At 41.3% G+C, this 22,891-nt stretch overlaps 2 long non-coding RNA genes across 3 annotated transcripts in view; one reads left to right on the top strand and one right to left on the bottom strand.

Moving 5' to 3' along the window:
* The window catches only part of LOC306841002, a 48,069-nt gene extending 28,688 nt beyond the window's left edge, over positions 1-19,381 (top strand). Inside the window, exons 2-3 of the long non-coding RNA XR_013781419.1 lie at positions 17,444-17,599; positions 18,824-19,381. This is a non-coding gene — a long non-coding RNA (uncharacterized lncRNA). The remainder of the gene's footprint in view (positions 1-17,443; positions 17,600-18,823) is intronic.
* Positions 15,465-18,809, bottom strand: LOC306841001. Of its 2 annotated transcripts, none has more exons than XR_013781417.1 (3): positions 18,127-18,809; positions 17,364-17,467; positions 15,465-15,604 (listed from the first exon to the last, which is right to left on the bottom strand). It is a non-coding gene; the product is annotated as an uncharacterized lncRNA (long non-coding RNA). The 2 variants fall into 2 exon arrangements; XR_013781418.1 differs by having other exon boundaries at positions 18,131-18,805.
* Positions 19,382-22,891: the final 3,510 nt, after the last annotated feature.

Here is a 22,891-nt window from a genome sequence, read left to right as displayed (position 1 = left end):
CTTACAGGGCCTATTCACACATCTACTGTTTATCATGTGCAAGCATGAAGAATTTTAAGCCTCTAGCTTCCACTGGCTTGAATGCAAATTTATACTTCAGCCATCTGTCAGCTAACAGCTCTCTGTGTCGGCTGCATGTGTAAGTTGGACCCTTCCAGGCCAATATGGCATCTTGTCGGGTCATATATCTCACACCAGGTATGCTTATCATTGTATCTCAGACTAAGCAGCTCCCTACACGCAAGGATGGATCTCTAGGTTTCTGCCCTTGGCTTTGGAGGAATGTCTGGTGAAAAGGCTGCAGGGCGGCGAAGAGAAATGGAGGTTGTAAATGAAACTTCAGAGGCGTAAATGAGGGTGTGTGTTGCAACTTGATTGCGATGTGCTGCAACGTTTGCTGAGAACATTGAGAAACGTTGGAGGGAACACATGATGATGAGTCATTTGCAGATTAAGGCGACATGAAGGGGTTCAGATTGAAGGTTAAACCTTAAAAAGGCCACTTCAATCTTCTGAGATGCTGATTGACAGTATGCAATAAATTCTTAATCAGGTGAAGTGCACATAAGTTATAAGAGAAGTACAGACACAAGGTCCTTGTATAAGTGAGTTTCTGACAGATGGATGTAAACTAACCTAAAGCCACGCAGCAAAATGTCGATATCTTTAAAAGCCAACTGTCTCCTTCAAATCTGACAAGTGTTTTTCTCTGAGAGACGGGAAACATAGAACAATGCAGGCTACTGTTACAAGCCTGTACATAGTTTTGTGTTTAAAAGATTTTCATAGAATTGTCTGTCTTATTTGCTCTTAAATTATTTTGCCTGTACATTATAAGTAATTAAAAAAAATAGAGCCTGGCCGATTAATCGGCCAGCCGATAATATCGTCCAATATCAGCACGTCACATGACGATCAGTATCGACTCATTTTGTCGCAGTCATATCCTGAAATTGCTGGATTTATTCACCAGTTTAATAGCATTTCATTTGAGTTTAATTATATTACACTAGCAGTTTTCTTTCTGGATGTCACCAGCAGAGGGCGCTGTATAGATTACAACAAGCATTATCAATCTCCAATATGTCAGTTGGTGACGCTTGAACATGCCCAGTTATTTTCCAGTTGAGTGACCATCTTGTCTTCATTATACATCTTTTACACAAGTGTTTGATTGAGGCATTTGAGGGATCAACACAAAGAAATGTGCATGCATAATTGGCCAATGATTTCTACTGTGATTGTGAATAAACGTGTGTGCATAACAAAGTGTTTGAATAAAATAAGATCCTTGGTCATCTGCGGTCTTTTCTGTGCAGCTCTAATGCTCAGCTTGAGCAGATTTGGAGCCAACTGTCAGTGTTTACTTTGACTTTTTACCAAACAGGCAGCACAGCTTATGATTTTGCTTGTGACGTCTCATGTTGTGTTGATGGGTTTGTTCGGTTTTTTTCAAGCGGCATTCTCAATCGAATTATTATTTCAACAACAACGAACAGTTGGTTTTAAAATATAAACGTGACATGAAGATGAGGAAGATTTCCTTTTTTACAGTTAAACAAAAGTGTTCATGTGGTAAGCAAATATTAACTTTGGTTTCTGCCTACTTTTTTTATCTGACAGAGTAATAAGATCAGCCACGATAGATAGATAGATAGATAGATAGATAGATAGATAGATAGATAGATAGATAGATAGATAGATAGATAGATAGATAGATACTTTATTGATCCCGAGGGAAATTCATTATGATTTAACTTCACTGAAAATTGACAATTCGGTGTTAATAAAGTGTTAAGCACTTTTCCAAATAAAAAAAAAGGGGGGGTGATCAAAAAAGGACTAGGAAGGTGCTAAAAACTTATTTTATATTCTTGATAATGCAAATGATGAGTTACAGCTGAAGCGGAAAAAGGAAGCGAAAGATGGAGCTGCTGTACGAATTAAAGACAAAAATGTTCAGGAGCAAGACGCAAAGACAGGCGGGGAAGCAGGAAGATGAGTCATTCAGAGAGGAAGGAAAATAGAGTGAGAGTGGAAGATATAGAGTCAAAATATAAGAGAGGAAAAGGTCGCGAGTGACGACAAACAGACAAGAAAGAGGAGGGAACACCTGCCTGATCACACTTCTGTGGAACAACTCCTGGTCTTCTTTGTCAAATTTAGAATAAAGCACAATAAAAAGCACTCTGCAGACGGAAAGCTCAGAACACTGTTGGGTGCACATTTCCTCCGGCGTTTACGAGCACACACTCCATGGAAGCACATGTTTTGATTGTGTGTCTGATATAAATCCATAGCGTGATGTACAGCTCTCCATAAGCGTGGGCCATTTGTGTCCAGCGGGCTCATGTTGGGGCTTATAAATAGCTAATGTACACACGCTCTGTTTGCCTGCTGAAATGGATATTCTTTAGACAAACAAATACGCCTGACCCGCACTGTTGATGGATAGATGCACGCCACGGGGGGCAGTTAGCGGGGAAGATGCAGTTGCTGTAAACGACAGCTTCTACAGCAGCTTAGCAACGCTTATCAAAGAACAAGCTAACGCCACAGCTACACCACATAAATAATTACTGTTGACCTCCAGACACTTTACTTCTTTGTGAGGGAGTGTGTGTCGACGGAGACACATATGTGCGTTCTCATTATAGATTGATCAATACATTGATTAGTTAACAAAAACACATAATTTGTACTTGTAACTGCCAGCACACACACACACACACACACACACACACACACACACACACACACACGCTCAGCATGCCAATACACAGTTGTAACAAGTCAGTCAGCTCATGAATACAATGATCATTTGAACCAAGAGAGGCCCGGACTATTGAGCGGAGACTCATTTACCTCTCTGCGATGACAGGAAGGCCGCTCAATGTGCCTGCGTGTGCAGATGCTCCTGTGTGTGCGTCTGTGGTTGTGTGTGTGTGTGTGTGTGCGCGTGTGTGTGTGTGTAATCATGCATGTGTGGGCATTAGGGACTCACTCATCTCTGCCAAGGTCAGGGAAGGCAGCTGTATTCATTAGGCGAATGCACTGATTGCGCATTCAGAGGGAATTTAGATTGTGTGACTACAATAAAGACGCTACAATGGGCTAAATGCTACAGATGCAACGATATTTCACAAGCTCATCAGTGAAAAATGGGATCCCAAAGGCGTTTTTTTTTTTTTTTTTTGACTGTATAGCTTAATTGTCCTCTCTTGAATAAAACACAAACAAAGCCAGGCTGGAATTGTCTCGTTTTTCTTCAGGAAAACAAACTGAATCTGTGACCTGACTCCTATGTTGTGTGCCAATATGGCAGTCGGAGACTTCGCAGAGCACACGTTTAGTTCTCTTGTCAGAAAGAAAATTGGCCAATCTAGAAAATAGTGATGTGAAAACTACTTTTGTAGAACAGACTGTGCCACAGAGCCATAGAGAGTGATGGGAAGAGAAAGAAAGCAGTATTACAGTCGATGAGGCCCATTGTGGGCCGCAGAGAAAGATGCTATCGGTTTATCACTGAGGCTGGTCTAGACACACACACACACACACACACACACACACACACACACACACACACACACGTATAGAGAAAAAATACACAAAAATACAACGAAGTTGAAGCAAGCTGATTGAGGTGATTGCTGGGAGCATTAGATTAAAGATGAGATGAGAATCAGGGCAAGGCGATAAAGGATCGGCTGTTCTTTTCATCGGTCTTGTTCGGGGGCTGAGTGGGATGAGGATGGAGGAGGAAAATCAAGGACAGAAGGAAGAGGGGGAGAAGAGGAAGGTTGGAGGGTACGGAGGCCAGGGCGGACAGATGGAGAGGTGGACGGAGGAGTGGGAAAAAAAGACAGGTAGATGGAAACGGGCAGAAGGATTGTGCTTGATTCCTGCTACCAGATGAAGAGGCTGGATGCAGTAAAAGCAGCTCAAGGTCAAATGAAGTTTTAAAAAACTGAGTCAGTGAATTAAACAAAGTCTTTTGATTCTAAGTAATCCCATCAAGAGTTGATTTTTAATTAAATCTCTTTCCTGCCCTCGCTTGTTTCACAGCGACACAGACATTTTTTCCCATCGCATATCTTTTTTCCCATGGCAGAACTCTTTCCCACACTCATACAGGAATGTAAAACTTCTTTTAGCCTGACTCAATGGCTTGTTTCATTCTTATCAGCCTCCTGCTTCTCTGCGGTTTCTCTGCTGTGAAAGCCCGTCGCTGTTTCTGCTCTGGGAGTGTTGAGAGGGGTTAGAGGGGAGTTCCCAGGTCATCCAAGCCTGCCGCCCTTCACTGCCCTGGGGGTTAAAAAAAAAACACCACCAGCCACTTCACCAAGTTGATTACCACCCAGGCCTCCAAAAAAAAATGCATGCAAACATCTAAGGCAAGAATGGACCCTTTTGACAAAGCCGCTGTGGTGCTTCATCAAAGAAAAACCCATATCAATGAATCTATTTTCCAAAAGGAGAATGAGTAGTGTTTTTCTGTTTTAAGACCCTGTGATGGACTGATCTTCAGAGAGCAGAAATTAGGGGAGAATGCCGTCTAATGATAAGGGTGCAGGAGCGTTGAAGCTGATTATTTGATTGCATGATGAGGCCCTCATTGGAGGGGTCTTTAATTTCCTCGCCCGGAAAAAAAAAAGGTAATTAATCTCAAACTTCCAAGTCCTCTTGGGGGCTTCAAACACTGACTAAAAGCAGGGAAACAACAAAAACAGCAAGATTTATAAAGAACATTTGTTTGGTAACTCAATTGGTTGATTGTCTGCGAGGGTTATAACTCTATTTTCTTTGGTGTAAGAGATTCTTTTTCTTACCTCTGAAGCTTCTATCTCACTGCCAAAGAGAGCGGGGTTTTTTTTATAGTTTTACAAAAATTGTGTCTGACATTTCCACCGAGGTTGATAACGTGTCCAGGAAAATAAGTCTCTTGAGCAGTTGAAATGCTGAATTGCACAAGATGAAGTCAAAGAGATAACAAAGCAAGTATCTTTTCCTGCTTTCCATCCTTTCTGTTTCCATGATAGTTAAAGTCAGTGTCTCTGAAAATGAATACCGAGAAGGAGGGTTAGAAGAGGATGAGGAGAAAAGGCGAGGGAAGAGGATGCAATAAAAACTTGTGATGAATGGGAAGATAAGATGGAGAAACAGGAAATGAAAAAAAAAAAAGAAGAAGAAATGATGACGGGGAAGGTTAGGAGAAGGATGATGAGAGAGATAAAAAGGGGAGACATGAGGATGAAGAAAGGTTACAAGAGGGGGGGATGCAGGGATGGAGCAGGACAAAAAAAGATGAGAGAAAGAGAGAGAAAGGGCGAGAGAGGGAGAGGTTGTCCCCCGTTGTTTCTGACCAGTAAAGGTTTCATTACACCTTGTGCGATAACAGCAGCTGCAGATCGTCTGTGAAATCTAGACTGCTCCGTTATCCCTCCGCTTCCCGTATGACAATGCCGCTTGCTGCTGTATCGCTTTACCCTAACAGTAACCTACCTCTTCAAATTACACCCAGAGCACTCGAGGTAAACTACAGCTCTACAATAGAAGCTGCAACTGATAAGGGAACAGTACACACGTACAAGCACAGCCCAACACGTACAGATACATGCGCCATTGTTGTGTTTTACAAATGGGGGAGCAAACTTGGAAAGGTACAGGAGAGGGCGGAGGGCCTGGGGTCTTTGAAAAGACTCTAATTTCTAACATAGTTCCTGTAAATGATCACTGCGTAAGCTCTAGTAATAATAATAATAATAATAAAGCAACAATCCGCTTTAAACTAGATGATTAAAACGGACAGACAGGTTGGAAAAGTTAGCTATGACGTTTGTAGTAGTTAGAAAGTTTGGCATTTTTTGCAACAACAGCTACTTCTCCTTTTTCTATCGACTACTTTTTACTTTTACATTCATCCACTATTATATTAGTTGGACATGTAGTAGCAAACATCACTGTTGTTGTTACAATGTTGTTACAATATTTAATGTTAATGTATTTTCTATTTCTTTCCTAGCTAATGTTACTGCTAATGCTAACATTAGCTGTTGTCTCAAAATTAAAAAAAAAAAAGTGTTTTAAGTGCTGGTCATAGACCAAGTTCTCAATAGCAGATTTGGTACAATTAACTGTAATTCCCATCTGGTTTATAAAGCTAAAGTTAGACTTAGTATTAACAAGCCAGCACTAAGAGAAATAGATGTGAATCTAATGTAGTGAGAAATGTACTTTCACTGTGACCTCAATGAGCTTCACCCAGCCTTCACTTCAACTTAATTTGTGAATCATATTTTGAATACTTTAAATTTCTGCAGAATGGCAAGTTTGAAATACATTTTAAAGCAGTACGAACGAGAACAATTAGCTTAACTGCGAAGTTAGACTGTTATCACTTGTTTTGCAGACCCAACGTGCAGAGGTCCCTGAAGTGGCTGGCCTAGGTTTGAGTCCAACCTGTGGCTTCTTTCCAGCAGGTTACTCTCTCCACCCATTTCTGACTGTCCACTGTCAAAAAATCTTCAAAGAATATATATCATTATAATTGATATGTGTAACTAAGATTTGAATATTTAAAAAAAAAACAAGATATCTTAAGGAAAGTGTAGCTATAAAAACAACACAAAAATAGGCATTGCTCCAATTTGCACCTGTAATCTGGTTTCTCCAGCTGTTGGTTTGAACTACTGATCCTCGGTTCAGAGGCTTTGCCGTTCACGGTTTAACCACCATCACCCCAGGGCCCATTCTCTGCACCGACGCTCACTGCGCAAGAATTCAATACTCGTTCATCTCCACCTTATTCACCACATACACACGTGCACCTTACCTGACGCCTATTAGATTTGTTTGTGCAGACGTCTTAATACGCAGTGGCTGGGAATCATGACGATGAATATGTTCATGCATGCACATGTGGTATGCATGTTGTGTATGTGTATGTGTGTGTGCGTGGGAAGGGCTGAAATGGCTTTGACTGCATTTTCCACACAGCAGATAAGGATCAGAGGCGCCCTGATAGTAGGAATTAGGAGCAGGGATCCCATTGATCTCTAATGGACCACTACAAGCGGTCTGAGAGCCCATCAGTGTATCCAAGGAAACACGACTCCCCGCACACACACACACACACACACCCATACACAGGCACAAAACAAATAAGACAGACACACTCACTTGTGTTATAAATGCAAGAAATGTTTCTGCCCGTATTAGGTTACGCAGCCAAAACGCCCCCCAGAATCAATGATGAAGGCTTAATTACGGACGGTGAGAGATGAGACTTCGGTGTGTGTGTGAGAATGTGTGATTCAGTGAATGTTTATGTGTTCCATCATCCAATATTTTAGCTTCAGAAGAGGAGAAAAACAGAGAGGGAGAGCTTTTGTCTCAAGGCTGAAAGTTGATGTGAAACTAGAAGCTCACAGGACTTTGATTGCCTGGTTGTCTCCATGTTTTGCCAGAAGACGAGGGACAGAAAAAAATCTAATTACCCTTTCCTCTCTCAAGCACAGTCATGCAAAACACAAGTTTAAAGAGACGGTGAAAGATGGCCTCCCAAATGTCTTGATATTGTGACGCTTGTCTTTCATCACAGATGAAATGAATGTATCCCAGCTGCCTCTCTCGTTCTCGCCGCTCCTTGCTTCCTCTTGTTTTCTGGCCTACTGGGCACATCTATTACCCTCTGATGAATGACACTAAGAATCCTATCTGTGCTTACGACCAACTCTGTACAGTGTCTGTGATTCATCCAGCATCTGAAGCCTCAGGGTCGTATGATCCGCTTCAATAGCACTCTGTTAATCTCTGCAGGACCAATTATAAAAGCATTATTGGAAAGATTTTTCACGCTCACAGGAATGTGGGTTCTGGTCGGGTTCAATAGCCGGACTCCAGTATGTGCCTTTTCAGCTATTCAATTTTTTTCATCATTTTCAAAGCTGTCTAAGAGTAGACAATGCACTTTGATCTAAAGGTCGATGAAATATAACACTGAACATGTTGACTGAACTCTTTGAACAAAAGCTGATATTTAATATGAAACAGATCGTACTAAGCAATTTCGCCAAAGTTTTGGCCTAATTGTAGGTAACAATTTTGCAGAAAAAATGTGTCCAAATGCAAAGCAGTTTGTCTAAATCTTTCATTTGGTAGAGTCGGCCGTCTCTCCACCGGAGGGGCTGGAGGTTCGATCCCCGCTTAATCGCTGGTTGCTCCCGCTGCTTTGTCAGCAGCATATAAATGAGAATGAATGGGATTAATTAATACTGATGGACACTTAACACAGCAGTCTCCATCATCAGTGTGTGAATGGGTGTGACATGTGGTGTCAGAAAACTAAAAAGCACTTTACAAGCTCAAGTCCATTTACCAAAATATAAAGGCAAAACAAACAAATAACAGAAAACTTTTGCTCATCGTCCTTTTATAACCAGTGTCTGTTCAACAAGAAATCCAGTCGTGTGCTGTTTTTTCTTCTGGACTGTATCAATTAAGCAATGACCAAAGCTTTTAAAAGCACACTAAAGAGTACAGATCCCAAGTAGAGCTTTAAAGAACAGCAGGTGCTTGAGCCCTTTTAGATGCCTACAGTATGTGAACATGCATGAAAATGCAAATAAAGGTTTTATTTGAAACATCTGACCGTGATGCTACATCTTCTTTTGTTACAGTAGGACTAACTTAAACAAAAACAAAAAAAAAGGAATTAGCTCGATGACAAATGACTCCACTTTATTCTCATCTGAAACTATAAAATCCACATGTATTACGTCAGCCCAGTATAAAGGCTATTGAAAGTGCTGGTCTCTGAATGATTGGAGTGGATTCCCAGCTGAGCTTCTAAGTGCTACTTTTCAAGTCTAACTCCACTTTCTTTCCACTTCTCCACCACTTCCCTCTCAAATTACATTGACATGACATTGTGATAACCCGATACTACAATAGAAAAGGCTAATTATGAGTGTTTAAGCTCCTTTTGTAATTAGTTAACTTGGACTTTCTTACATCTCATCCTCAGAAGTTTATTTCTTACTCCCCTGACAGGAATGGCAGCAGCTGAACCAAGATGAACTTAAGATGATCTTCACATGCCGCTTTCAGGCCCAAATCTCAGTCCTCCTTAAGTACTGAGGACGATTTAACGACTGAAATTTGTTCTAGTTGCTCTAAATGAAAAGTCAAAGGATAATTGGAGTTATTGGGAACCTGGGTTTTTGTGTGATTGGAGCTAGCATAAGACTAGTTCATGCAACAATATGGCATAAAGGCATGTGATGAATCAAATATCATGAGAAGTTCATTGAAAAGAGAAAAACACCCGTCTGCTTCATCAAATTCATTGTTAACTTTCTCCAATAGGGATCAATAAAGATTATTTTATCAAGTATTGTCAGTCTGAATACTTTAAATATGACCTTCAGCACTCTAGGTAGCACACCTTTTCAGCCCAGTATCCCCTGAAGAACAGTTTTATTGATCTTAACTGGCAGCATTCAGGGTCAAATGCATGCTGAAAGTCAAACCCCTTTGGATAAACACTTGAAATTAAGATGCAGTGTACAGTAAATGAGGTGTGCTGTGCAATGCAGAAGATCAAAGTTAACCATATGTGTACCATCTAGGAACCATTTATGGTTGTCTCTCTTTGTTTATTTGAGCCAGAGGGGATCTGGATGTTAATGTTTGGGCAGCTTCCAGTCTGCAAATTAAAGCATTTGAACAACAATTCGATTGATTCCCATGAAAGTCTGAAATAATGTTCATTGTCCCCGGAGAATGAAGTCTGCTCACTTTGTTGATCCTCTGACTTTTCCCGTCGTGACAGTATGATGTTTACATTTGTGGTTTTGTGAGAAAGACTTGTGACATAAACATGAGGTTGTTCTCTGTTAGAGTTTGGCTCAGATATTCATGTGCTCCTCAGGATGAAATGTTCGGCCTGAATATTCATTTGATGGTTATTATGACCAAAATGACTCCAATCAACCTCAGCTGCACTGTCTGAAGTCCTAATTTGCAAACGCTTTCTGAGGAGACACCTTATAAAGCAAACCAGGGACTATCAGCATGTTACACCATTACCCCAAAGAATCCAATCATCAGCGAGCGTGCACAGTCGCACGCTCGCTGTCCACACTGCATTCAAGAAATATTTCCTTCTTTGCTCTGTGAGAATTTTCAGTTTCCCCTTGTATACAGTTTAACATGTAGTGCGTTTGTATTGAAGGTGGACAAATGGCTGTGTGGTGCTTTGTATTGACAAGCTGTTGACTCAAATCACAACACTCGTTGGATCGTCAATAAATAGCTCGCTGTGCGCGTAACATTGTTTTTAATCCGGTGTTCACACAAGCACAATATATCAATATCAACTGTCCTGTTAGATGAAGGCAGAGAGCCCAAAAATAAATCTTTACCCCCCCCCCCCTCCAAAAAAAAAGTAAAGTATGGGACGCTGATGGCTCGCGGTTGTGTCACACCATCTGAATGCAGGTTGTGTGCGGGCGGCGTTGGTCGGTTTGACCTGTGGCTCCTCTCCCGACTCTCTCTCTCCAATCACTGCAATTTGGTGCCAGTTTCACCTCTCAACATGCTTCATCACTTCTACTTCTTTTCACTGCCGTCTCCTTCTGCTTCTTTCATCCAGCTGTCGACTTCTCTTTGGTCATTGAAACGTTTGTTCAGTGGCCATAATTCATGTAATAAGTTAAAATGCCAGGCAAATCTGTAAATCTCCATATCTGACACCAGAGATGTGATATTTGTATCACAGGACAGTCAGAGAGAGAGATTTCCAAATCAAAATGTTGTACTACCCATGACAGGGATCACAGTGTTTTGTGGTGATTGACAGAAGAACGTGGTCAATCCTATAAAAGAAATAGGCCAGAGATAATTTACATTGAAGATGATGATATTCCTGGAGAAGGCCCGGGGTTAGTCTGTTCCATAAAGGACCTCTCATACGATGATTTGAGCTTTTAAATTCTCCACCTATGAGCTTGGTAGGTAACTGTGGTCATTGCTTGCATCCTTCTGTGATACCGCATCCCATTTTCACATCGGGGGTTCATATAACAAAGTCATGCCTATTAAATGAAGTTCAAGGTAGCGATGTGTTCCCTAACCTCAGGATGATTTACAGCCACTGAAACTTTCTTTGACTCTTCTAAACCTGTGATCTTCATCACTTCTCATTCACCCCCCTCTTGATCCTCACTCGCTCTCTCATTCTCCTTCTTTCATTTTCAATCTCTTGCCACCACTTCTTCTCCGTGAGCGCTGCCTTAATTGAACGCGGCAGTTGTCTCCTTTTAATTTCAGAGCTCGCTAATGTCATTAATAATGTATGGATATTCTAATTAGAATCTGCCCCAGTCGCTTTGCAGTGTAAACACTATTGATCATTCGCTAATTAAGTTTTAAATATCATTGACGGGACCGGGACGTGGAATCAGAGGCAAATATGAACATTCTCATCAAAGCGCTCAATGTTTAAAATCTTACGCTAATTAAGAAACACTGCTGATCCACTTTCCCTGCAAATTCACCAAAACACACGAGTAGACCAAACATAGACACTCCACAGTGTGCACAACAAAATATGCCTGATTAGCTATTTAACTGTAAATGCATGCCATCATATGAATTTCATGACAAAATAGATTGAGGCAAATTTACACATGTAGCCGTAAGACATATGAAGCTTTTAAGAAGAGCTGGCTGTCGAGCACAACAGCTGGCCTCTAAACACTGAAGGATTAGTCCCTGATGCTACAAGAAAGTCTGTGCCACACTCTAAGTTATCTAAGACACATAAGCCTGCAGAAAAGTCGCCGCCCACAGGGATGCAAACAATTATAAGAAAAGGAGCAAGCATGCAAAGACGAAAGCAGAAATGATCTCGCGTATAATGGGCGTCAATGCTTAGTGGACGCAGGGCGAGCCGCTAAGAGGGAAAAGGCTTCAGTGGGACTGAGGGGCAGAGCCCAATGCATACCAAACAGGCAGGTACAGATGGCAACCTCGGGGCTAAACACACCCAAAGGGGCCTGTCTGCATCTGTGTGCGAGTGTGTGTGTGTGTGTGAGTGTTTTTTGCTAAAGTGAGGTGGAGCAGCATTGGGGGCGGGAGGAAAAGGTCAAGTGCTTGTCCAAGCTAACAGCCTCTCCTTCCTCCACATCTGTGTCTTTATCTACACTCCTCTTTCCTTTCGCCAGCAGCTCACCGTCTCTCTCATCCTCTCTCTCTTACTCGCTCTTACTCACTCACCCTCTCTATCTCTCTCTCTATTACTCACTCACCTTTCTCTCTCTCTCTCTCTCTCTCTCTGAAATGTGAACATGCAGAATTGTATGAAAGACAGAAAGAAACTTCTGAATGTGACTTTTTTTTTTTGCTCTGGCCTCACACAACTGTTGTAACACTACACATGTCCACCACCCATCCTGAGTATTAAGTGCCTTTAACACATATTAGTGCACATACAGTATATGTGGAGAAATGGGACTTTGGTGTATCCATAGGAACACACTTTGAGCTTATTTGCTAATTTGATCAAAATTCCTGACTAGGTTGGCACGTCTTGTATTCTGCACCTGCCGTCCCTCAAAATGACCTCATTCACCTACAGCTGGTCTGGCTGTCCAATAGTGGAAAACTTTGTTACTTGTTTGAGTCAAAACCAAAGCTGCTAAAATGTTGCCATCCAAACTTTGCCTTTTCACAATGGTGTCTTTCCTCCCAAGGTTTCATCTGAAAGAACTGAGTTTAGAAGCTTTTTTTTTTTTTTGTTTGGTTTTTTGTTGCCATGGAGACAACTTTAGCGAAGTGAATGAAAACAGTCAGTGCCACTTACTTAAGTCTAGAGAAACCGTTGATTAGTTTATGGTGAATTCCTGTGTTACTAAACCATGTCAATAAAGACTCTTTGAGCTTGAATCTTTTTTGTCTTCATGAATCCTGTGTTCCCAGTACATAACTTAAGTTCACTTCGGAGAATGAAGAGAAAAGATGTGACTGTGTTTTTGTCCTCTAATGACTGCTGCTCGGGCTAAGCCTCCGAAGTTTCATTCCTCCAAGGTTAAAATGCTCACAATGAACACGTATTTCTATAGAGAAATAAAAAAAATTTACCAGATGTGCTGGTTTAGAGAGCGGTGGAGCAACAGGCTCTGTTCAGCCCTCGCAAACCCCCTCGCTGATGCATTACGTTCATTTTGTACAACAAGGCAGTTTAATGTCACTGATTATTCCTTGAAGAGAGCTGCGGCCTCCGGCGCTGAAGACTTCAAAGCCAGTGATCTGTTTCATGCTTATTTGAGGACCACACAAGCACTCCAGCCGTCTACTTCCAGTCTTATTACTGTAAAACTCTGTCGAAGGACAAGCGAACATTGTGCAGGACACGGACAACTGCTGGGAAGTCATTTGGAAGTAGCAGCAATTTCGCAATCTTAATTTTTTTTTAAGGCCTAACTTCACAATAACACCCTTAACAGCATCACTATTTAAATAAAAGGCGTTCCCTTTCTAAGAAGCGACCATCTTCATTTATTAGAGGTCGTTTGGGTGTCTTCCAAGGAAATCATAAATCAAAGTGTCTTAAAGACTTAAATACACCACACACAAACACCACAAGAGGATTCTTTTTGTTGGACTCTGATATCGTTATTGTTGCTGTTTTTAGTGGATAAAGACAAAGTAATTTTCTGAACTAAATAAATATTTTGCACTATAAATTTTTTATATGTCACTGTCGATAAAAACTCAGCTGGTGGATATAAAAATACATGACACATGAATGTGTGTGCATGGCTTATTATCACACTGTCATGAGTATGGTATGCAGTTCATGTTCTACAGATTCACACAGTATTTAAAGAGAAACAGTCGGGGCCATATTTGACTGTTTTGTGCAATAAATGCATTTTAAATTAAATTCTCATTTTATCACGATTATTTTGAATTGAAACTGATTTTATGATGATTAAATACGATCACTCTGTGATCATACAACGTCATTACAACATCTGCACCACCTAAACCTAACCTAAACACGCTCAATACTTTAAGAATCCGAACACAGCCAATAAATGCAATGAAAGTTAAATACATGTATAAAAATGGTAAATAAATAAAAATTAACTCACTATGTTTCTAAAGAAGTGGAGACATAAAACATGTTGCAACAAGCGTCTGTCAAAGAAACTTCAAAAAAAGATGAGCCACTCAGTACAACAATGAGCCGTGGCTCGCTTAGCTCATTTAAATATTTGGTGGGAGGGGCGGAGCACACGTTGTGCTATAAAGGAAGGGAGATCAGCACCATTTAGCGTATGTTAGAAAACATATTGGATGTAAGGCGGCGTGCAGCACAGCCCTTAATTATCTTGTTTTCATGAGCACGAGAAGCCAAAACAATAACGGAAATTAAACTCCATTAATTGCCCAGCCTAAATGGCGCTCTGAGTGTCAGATACATCATCGACGTGTTATTTCCACCTGTCCTGACTTCTCTGTTAATTTCTGTTGCTTAATGTGCAGACTGAGACTTTGCTTGTTTGTGAGTCTGACGTCTCAGTCTGCAGGGTGACACGATCGATATCGGTGAAGGGAGGAAGAGAAACACATTGCGGTTTGTAGCAAAGGTGAATAGATAACAACTTTTTTCCCCCCTCACAGTTCTTCATGATTGCTGGTTGGACTCTGATGTGTGAGTCTTATTGATTGTTCCTGTCATTTCAACATTGCCATCTCTCCTTATGGCCTTGTTGTATTCCATTTATTATTATAGGTACTGATGCTGAGGTCACGCTCACATGACTCACTGTGTCTACTTTAAATTAAAGTGTTTTCTTCAGACCTTGTTGAGAGTTTTCTTGATGAAACCTACAGCTGAGTGTGTGTGATGGCTGTTCAGTGTTTTATGTTGATTTCATTCACAGATTGTGTTTACTTGAAAAAGCGTGTAGCTCATTTCTCAACAGTGGAGTGTAAAACAAATCTGTACAGATTCTTATGTATTAATTACCCGGCTCCCTGCTGTTTATCTTGTACACATTAATTAAAAGGGCAAAGAGGAACTCATTGAGGATCATTAAGGTTTTGTTTTTAAACCGTAAGAGATAAATGTGCCTCAGATTTGAGTTGTTTTTTTTTAATGATAAATATGTAAATGATTGGACTCACATCTGGAGCTTGTTCTTTTTCACGCATGTCTCTTTAATTTATCTCGTTGTATCTTTTGCATTTCTTTAGGGTTAGGGTTTTAACTATTACTTTACACATTTATCTCTCAGCTCATAATCTCACGTCGCATGGCATGAAAAAAAAAATGTCCATCATAAATCACAGGTTAAATAATACATGTGAAAAGTGTATTTAACAGTTTGAAGGGCTTTGGGATAAATAGGTAGATTTATGCAATTCAAAGGTCATTTTCTTGGTGGTGCCTCCAACACCTGTGGATTTCTTACATCCAGCTCATCAAAGCACAGGCTCACCGGATGTTCTGTTGCCCGTCAGCAGGGGGGGCTATTGTTGTGGCAATAATAGAATGCATATAAGAATCCTAAGTGCCCTCTCCTTCTCATGCCTGCATAAAAAGGACAGAGAAATCTGTTGAGGACTTTCTCAGGAATCTCCGCCAACTCCGCCAAATCTCCAACAACTTTTTTTTTTTTTTTATTCTCTGAATCATAAAAACAAAAAGTAAACAAACTTCTGCTCCTGTCAGGCTGAAAACTGGGATGGTTTTGGAAAGTTGCTTGTGCTGCATGCTGGACTGTTTTGTGTGGGCACGTGTGTTGTTTTCCTCTGTGTGTGTGTGTGTGTGTGTGTGTGTGTGTGTGTGTGTGTGTGTGTGTGTGTGTGTGTGTGTGTGTGTGTGTGTGTGTGTGTGTGTGTGTGTGTGTGTGTGTGTGTGTGTGTGTGTGTGTGTGTGTGTGTGTGTGTGTGTGTGTTATCCTCTGTGTAATCAGGGCTGGGACGGATGGTGCAGGTTGACATAGTGCTGAGTTGCATGGGAAAGAGAGCGGACGTGCTGTGTTTGTGGACTCAGACATGCGTAGGGAAAAGCGGGTTGGACAGGAGACATCACAGACAGAGAAAACAAGATTAGGAATCACCCCTCCCTCTTCACCCGCTCTTCCCTCACCCTCCATCGCCCAGCTGTCCACAAACTCATCTTTGAATTTGACCCTCTTCATCTCACTGCTCTTTACCTTTTCTCTGCTGCTGTACAACACCACCTCCCCTTTTCTTCATCAAAGACCAATTATACAACCAACCCTGCTTTCAATTAATTCACTTTAACTTTTGCATCATCATGTCCGCAGTGCACCCTGTATTTCTCTGCCCTTCTCTCAAACAGATGGTTTACTGGTTACGCAACACTATTGTCCATGTAAGCGTGAACATGTCAGAAGTGCTCTGCACATGTTGGGGCTAAAATTCTACATTCTCTCTCTCTCTCTCATTCTCAAGAGAATCACACTGATCCTCTTTGTAGAGCAGGCCATGCAAAGTTTTTTTTTTTTTTTATCAGGTGCAAGCAGAACATGCGGATGTTTTTCGTTCCAATGAGCTGAAGCAATTTCATTCCATTTCGATGAGGATTTGTGTTTGAGGGATAATACCGAACAAATATGTGATATCAACCGCACCAAACTGTCCATGAATACCAAGTCGAGGTTGCAGGTTGAATACAAATTTCTAAAGTGTTCAGTTTCACACATTTCCCTCTCTGCAATAACCAGTGATTGAAAGTACATCAGTGCTGCATGCCTTAATTAGCATTTTCTATTCTGTTCTGGCTGAAATCTTGGTGTGTGTCACGGCTCTGATAACCTGACAGAAACAGGCCTTTACAATCTCTTTGTGCTGGCGTCAACATCTATTATAAAAATATAGGTTCACAGAACCTCGTCAGCTGCCCATAAACTTGCCATCTGCTGATATGGATCACGTGATATTACTCTGTATAAGCCCTCAAACCAGCTCAGTGGATCTTGTGGGATTCTTTTTCTCACATGCATGATTGATTCCGTGTCATAAAAAATACAAGATTTACTTGACTTACAGCAGCCTTTTCAGTGCCAAAGATTATAAAGAGTCGATTAATATTGTGGAGATTGTTTCAGAGCACGGGACATTAAACTCTGCGGACACTTTCAGAATGTTCTTCTAGGATTGATCACTTTAGCCTTAAAATTAAGTTATTGCAAATATTAGACGGTAAATGTTCCCAATCTTGAGTTTAAGATTTGAAAAAAATATGGCATTAGAAAAGTTGTATCCAATTAATCTTGGTTATTAAAATCCATTTTTTTGACCTGATGTGTGCCCGGTCATACCTTAATTACCTTGAGGTGTCCTTCCACACGTCCCGTCCTCTCCCCTTCACCGGCTAACGACCTTTCCCTCTGACACACAGACAGATGACTCCATTTTGCCCCCTCTGTGTTGGTGTCAAAGAGATGATAAAGGAGGAGAAAGAGGGACGTGATGAAGAAATGAGAAGCTTAGCAGGATTTGACAGAATGCTGTTCGTGAGGAGTGGAGCCCAGAGGACGGACGGATCAGCGAAAAAGTGGGCAGGAAGGATGGCAGTGTTTGTTTGTCCCTCTGAACTCGTGTCAATAAGCTCTTTCACACACACGAATAACAACCGGCCACATTGACTCTGCTTGTTCTCACCTTTGACATCAACGGCTAAACTGAACTCTCAGAGCTGAAAATAAACACTTTTGGACTTCAGAGTCTAAGTGGTGTTTCAGTTTAGTCATTACCTCAGATGTATTTCAGATTCTTGAGCATTTTGAAAATAACTTCAACATTCGTACAATCTGATTTTATAAGAAATGTATTTCTCAACTGTATTCATGTTTCCACAGCAGCCCAAAGCAAGTTTTGAATGATTGCTAAAAACAAGGATCATCATAGAAAAGCTCATTTTTCTCAGCTTGGATGTTTTTACTGGGTAACCAGTCTGGGGTATAACCCGCCTCTCGCCTATATATCTCTCTGAAGAAGATGGGATACTATGGGTTCCACATTTACACTCAATACTTTACCCCATGACTTTCTTAACGAGTAAAATAAATGAATATATCGAACCTACTTTCAGCTTACGATAAGGTTATAGAACTAAAGATGTTGGCTCCACTGTTACGGACAAGGATTGAAAAAACAGGGAGGTGGAGGATACAATAGCAGAAAACAAAACAATGTATTAAATAAAAGGCTAAAACTAAAACGTACTCAAAACTTAATCCAACACGAGAAAACCGGGAACAGGAAAACAAGAAACATCCGACAGGACACAATGAGCTGACACAGAGCGTAATCAAACACAGGTGAGACTAATAAGACAGGTCAGGACAATCAGGACAATCAAGACTCAGGGAAACACAGAGGGGCAGGAAACGAGACAAAACTACAAAGTAAAACAAGAAACGCGGAGAACTGAAGGATGTAAGAAAAACACAGAGAAGCACAGGGAGAAGAAGACATTACAAAATGAAACTGGAAACGCTAAACAAGTAAACACAATGACACTACAATATGAAACAATCAACACTATGAAACATTAATACACAGAAACACTAGGGAAAAAAAGAGAACTAGAAGAAGACAGGAAATCAAAAAGTCTGGAAATCAAAACCAAATCGTGACATCCACATCACATTCAGACGTGATGCTTTTGCGGTGAATGTGTTATTTATGAAACCAAAGGTATAGGTGCAAAAGACCTTATTGTATAGGTGCTCTTTGTTTTAGATTGTATAATCAATATCAACATCTCATTTTCTAGTTTTCCAATTCCCAAGATCCCTGGACCCTAATGGCGAGAGCGACTTAATCAGCAGTTTAAGGAAAACACTTTTCCTCCTCTGGCTGACAATGAAGGACAATGAAGACAGCTGCTGTATGTGGAGCTGTGTGTGACTGGAGCCCAGTATGAGCCTGTATTTACATTTCAGTCGATAGAGTATTCACTCATCTGTTTGAATGACCTTGTAAAGTCAGTAATCCCTGCTTCACAATGAATAAATACATAAACAATGAAATTTCATGCGCTTGCGGGTCCCTCACTTTCAAAGAAAGTGAGACAAGAGAGAAGCAGGGCGGGAAAAAAAAGGGAAGTGTGTGACTTGGATTTTGCAGAAAACTCACTGTCTGATAAATAATTGCACTCTTACGTGGAGTGCGGATGGTGTTATTTATGGCCATAATAACGACCATATCTAAACTGTACTTGAGCAGAAAACAGCCACGCAATCAATGTCTCTGACCGATTACAGTGTTGCTCCTTTTTTTGAAATGTTGCATGTTGTTGACACGGAGTTAATAAAAGTGCTTCACCATCTGAGCGGTGAATACAATCTGTGTCAGTGTTTATTTTCAACCCCAGAGTTTGTTCCAGCTCTGCAGAATAAAGCAAATTTCAAAGAGAAACGAGAAGTGAAAAAAAAAAAGGCCTTAAGAGACAGAAGTATTTCCAGTGTGCTCTTTCTGCACCCTGATGTTTTATTCAGAGACGGGTTCAGTTCACTTCACTCCACCATCGTGATTTATATAGGGTCTGCTCGAACAAATGAGGGTTTTTCTCCCCTCAACGCAAAGACAAAGACAGAAGGAGGGAAAAGCTATTTGCAATTTGGAGCATCAATAAAAATGCAAATAGTGGGAAACCATTTCTCAACTGTGACAATGGAGGCGTCGTCACTGCGGCGCCAGAAGACAGCGAGACGGATGGACCTACAAGAATCCACGAACCTGGGATTCTTTATCATTAAGAGAGAAATATCTTTCTTCATTCTTTTCGTCTTGTAAATTCTTCTTTTTGTAAAGATGATGCGTGTTCATCCTCTTCCTCTAAGTGTTCCAGCTGCGACAGAGCAGATGTTGGATTGACTACGTGGCGGTGGTGTCGCTGATGACATGACGAGCGATGTCAAGGTCTGTCACTCCATCAATCAGAACCTGTGAGACGTCCTTGGAGAAAAGACCTTGAAGGACGAGGCGTGATGAAATCAGCCGCAGCTTACAGCTAAAACCTTTCTCGATAGCTATTTGAACCAGAAAAAAAATAAAATAGGACCTTTTTGTTTAACTTGTCCAGACACGTGTACTTAAACACTGACTGTTTGCTAATCTCCTCATGTGAACAGCGCTTGTTCATTTGATGTTTTAGCAACCTTAAATGACCAAATCAGGGCTGTTAAGCTCTGATTTTTGTTGTTCTAAAAGTCAAAGCCCGGTCATGGGGCTTCAGTTAAAGAACACTTTGAGATAATAAAACAGAGCTCATCTGCTCCAATACAAACGACAAACATTAGCTTGTTTGGCTAAATACAGCATACAAAGATTTAAAATCATTGTGTTCACCAAGACCGTGGGGGGGGAAAAATGACACAAGAGATATGTTGTGTCATGTCTTTCTACTGGTGGAGAATTCAAAGTTTAAGCATTCAGTTTTACTACACTCAAGCTAGCAGCACCTGTAGCTACGGCTTGAAGCATCAATGGGCGTTTACTACATATCCTGCTTTAGTCTTCCTCTCTCATAAACAAATCATTGACCGCATCGATTACTCAATACACAGCCATTTTCACATATGTCCTCCTGAATTCTGGAAGATGTCAAGCATCTTTCAGACTTGCTAGTTCACACATTCATGGCTATCCCTGTTGGAAGTGGGGGTTAATAAAATATTACAACCATCACTCTTTCCCACTTTTTTCGGGGTACATTGAATATTTCGTTCTGTGTCCTCACATTAGCTTACACTTACTTCACATAGAAAATGTATTAGGGGCCTAGAAGGATAAATTCTGGGAAAAGGTGCAGTTAAGTACTCACACATGCAGCTTGACCAAGTGTAGAAGTTTTGTGAAAGTGTGAAAGCACCACATCAGTCCGTCCGTCAGCTCTTGCAGATCTTTTACGGCGCTTGAGCATCTTACCTGTGGCCCACTTAAAAGACTGGAGTCCCTGCATCAGAATCTCAGACCAACAGGAGTAAGGGAGGCTGCTAGTCGAGGTCAGCAGGACCTTGATGCAGACACATTAAGAAGAATGTGAAGTCAATGAGAGTTTTTTTTCTTTTCCCTGACTTGGTGTTTCCATGCTTGCTGATTCTCCCTCCGAGTGGAGTAAGTGCACAGGTAAGCTCCCAGTTTATTGGTCCAGACTGAGATGGAAGAAATTCTTGATCAGCTCTGACGTGCAGCCAAACGATTTTTTTTTTCTTCTTTTTTGTGCAAACAGAGAAGCTAACGTTGTGTTTGAGTGCGTGTGCAAAAAAACACGACTCTGTATTTTCTACTTCTTACTGAGATCAAAAGGTAAACTCCGTCCTTGGGGGTGGAAAAGTTCTTCACTTATCCTGTTATTCCAAACCGCCCGCCTGCAAAGTTTGGAATATTTCTCTCACTATTATATTTCTTATCAGACATTTACTACAACAAAGGCACAACTTCTTACATTACCTCTGAAATATCCCGCTGTCTTCAACAGTGAAGCTTTCTTAAAAGACAGAAAGACGAGGGAACCCTTGACCCCTGAGAAAAAACATGGACGTTTGTATTTCATTTTCAACGCCCTCATTTCTTTTTCCTACATTTCCTGTTATTTTCTTCTCCTCTGTACCGCTTTGGAAGACTGCATTCATGAATATAAAATGTATTTATTCATTTGTGCATAAAGTGCATCAAGGTTTCCAACGTGCGCAAACCCCACCTTTTCGTCATCGCAGCTGCACGTGTGTAAAGAAAGTAGTAGTGTGTGTCCTCTCTGATTGGCAGTAATGCAGCAGAGTTCAGGCAGAGTGAACGATCACTCTGTTTATAGGGATTTGATTGCAACCCAGCAACCAGCCCACATTCTCCGTCTGTCAGCTGCCAGCGAGCACCCTGGCGTCAACATTTTACACCCTGAAACTCTGCGTCTCTTCCTCCCTTCCCTTCCCTCTCCCTCGTCTCTCCTAATTCTTTTTCCCCGCTCCCGTCTCTTTCTCGATACATTTCTTTGTCGACCCCCCTATTCTCCCTCGCTCGCTCTCTCTCTCTTTCTGTACAGGCTCTGATTTCCCTGGGAACTCTGCAGCAGCAGCAGCAGCAGACTTATATCTTCACTTCTCAACAAACAAACACACACGCTGTCACATAAAGCACACTCTGCTACACACAGGGATACACATGATTATTCCACGCGGATTACCTGGGAATGTCAACGTCTGGATGTAATAATTTAAACACTTGTTTACTCTGGGCTCCGCGTCGCCCTCGTGTGTGGTAACAGAAGTTTATGAAACCAAATTAATTATGTGTGCCAGTTCCCACAGGAGACACGAAACACACTGCTCATCACAAAATTTGTACTGAAGATTGGACTGTTCGTCCCGCCTGACCCAGAGCGATGTTTTTCTGTGTGTCTGCAACTCTGCTGTGTGTCATTCTGTGCGTCCTCTCCTGGCTCCAATGTGTGCTGCTTTGAGCCACTTCTGTTGTCTTTTTGTGTGTGTACGTGGGTTTCTGTGTGTCTGCACTTTCTCTCACAGGGATGTAAAAAGGATGCTTGAGTATTTGCCCGGTAAGCTCTGCTGTTGAATAACCATTTTCTGGGCAGTCTTTGAAAACATCCTGTTAATGTGAAAAAAAACACATGAACAATTAAGGAATGTGCTGGACAAGAACTGGCTGCATTCTGTGAGCTCAACTTCTGAGTAAATCGGTCTTATCTCTCTTACAGATTTATGGAAAGTCTGGGGGGGCGTCGATGGCCTAGTGGTTAGTTTGTGTCCCCCATCTGAGGCTACAGTCCACAAAGCAGACATCCCAGGTTTGAATCTGACCTCTGGCACCTCTGCCGCCTGTC

This window comes from Symphodus melops, assembly GCF_947650265.1.
Source record: "Symphodus melops genome assembly, chromosome: 19".
Lineage (NCBI taxonomy): Eukaryota > Metazoa > Chordata > Actinopteri > Labriformes > Labridae > Symphodus > Symphodus melops.
This window is presented reverse-complemented; position numbering and strand designations above follow the sequence as displayed.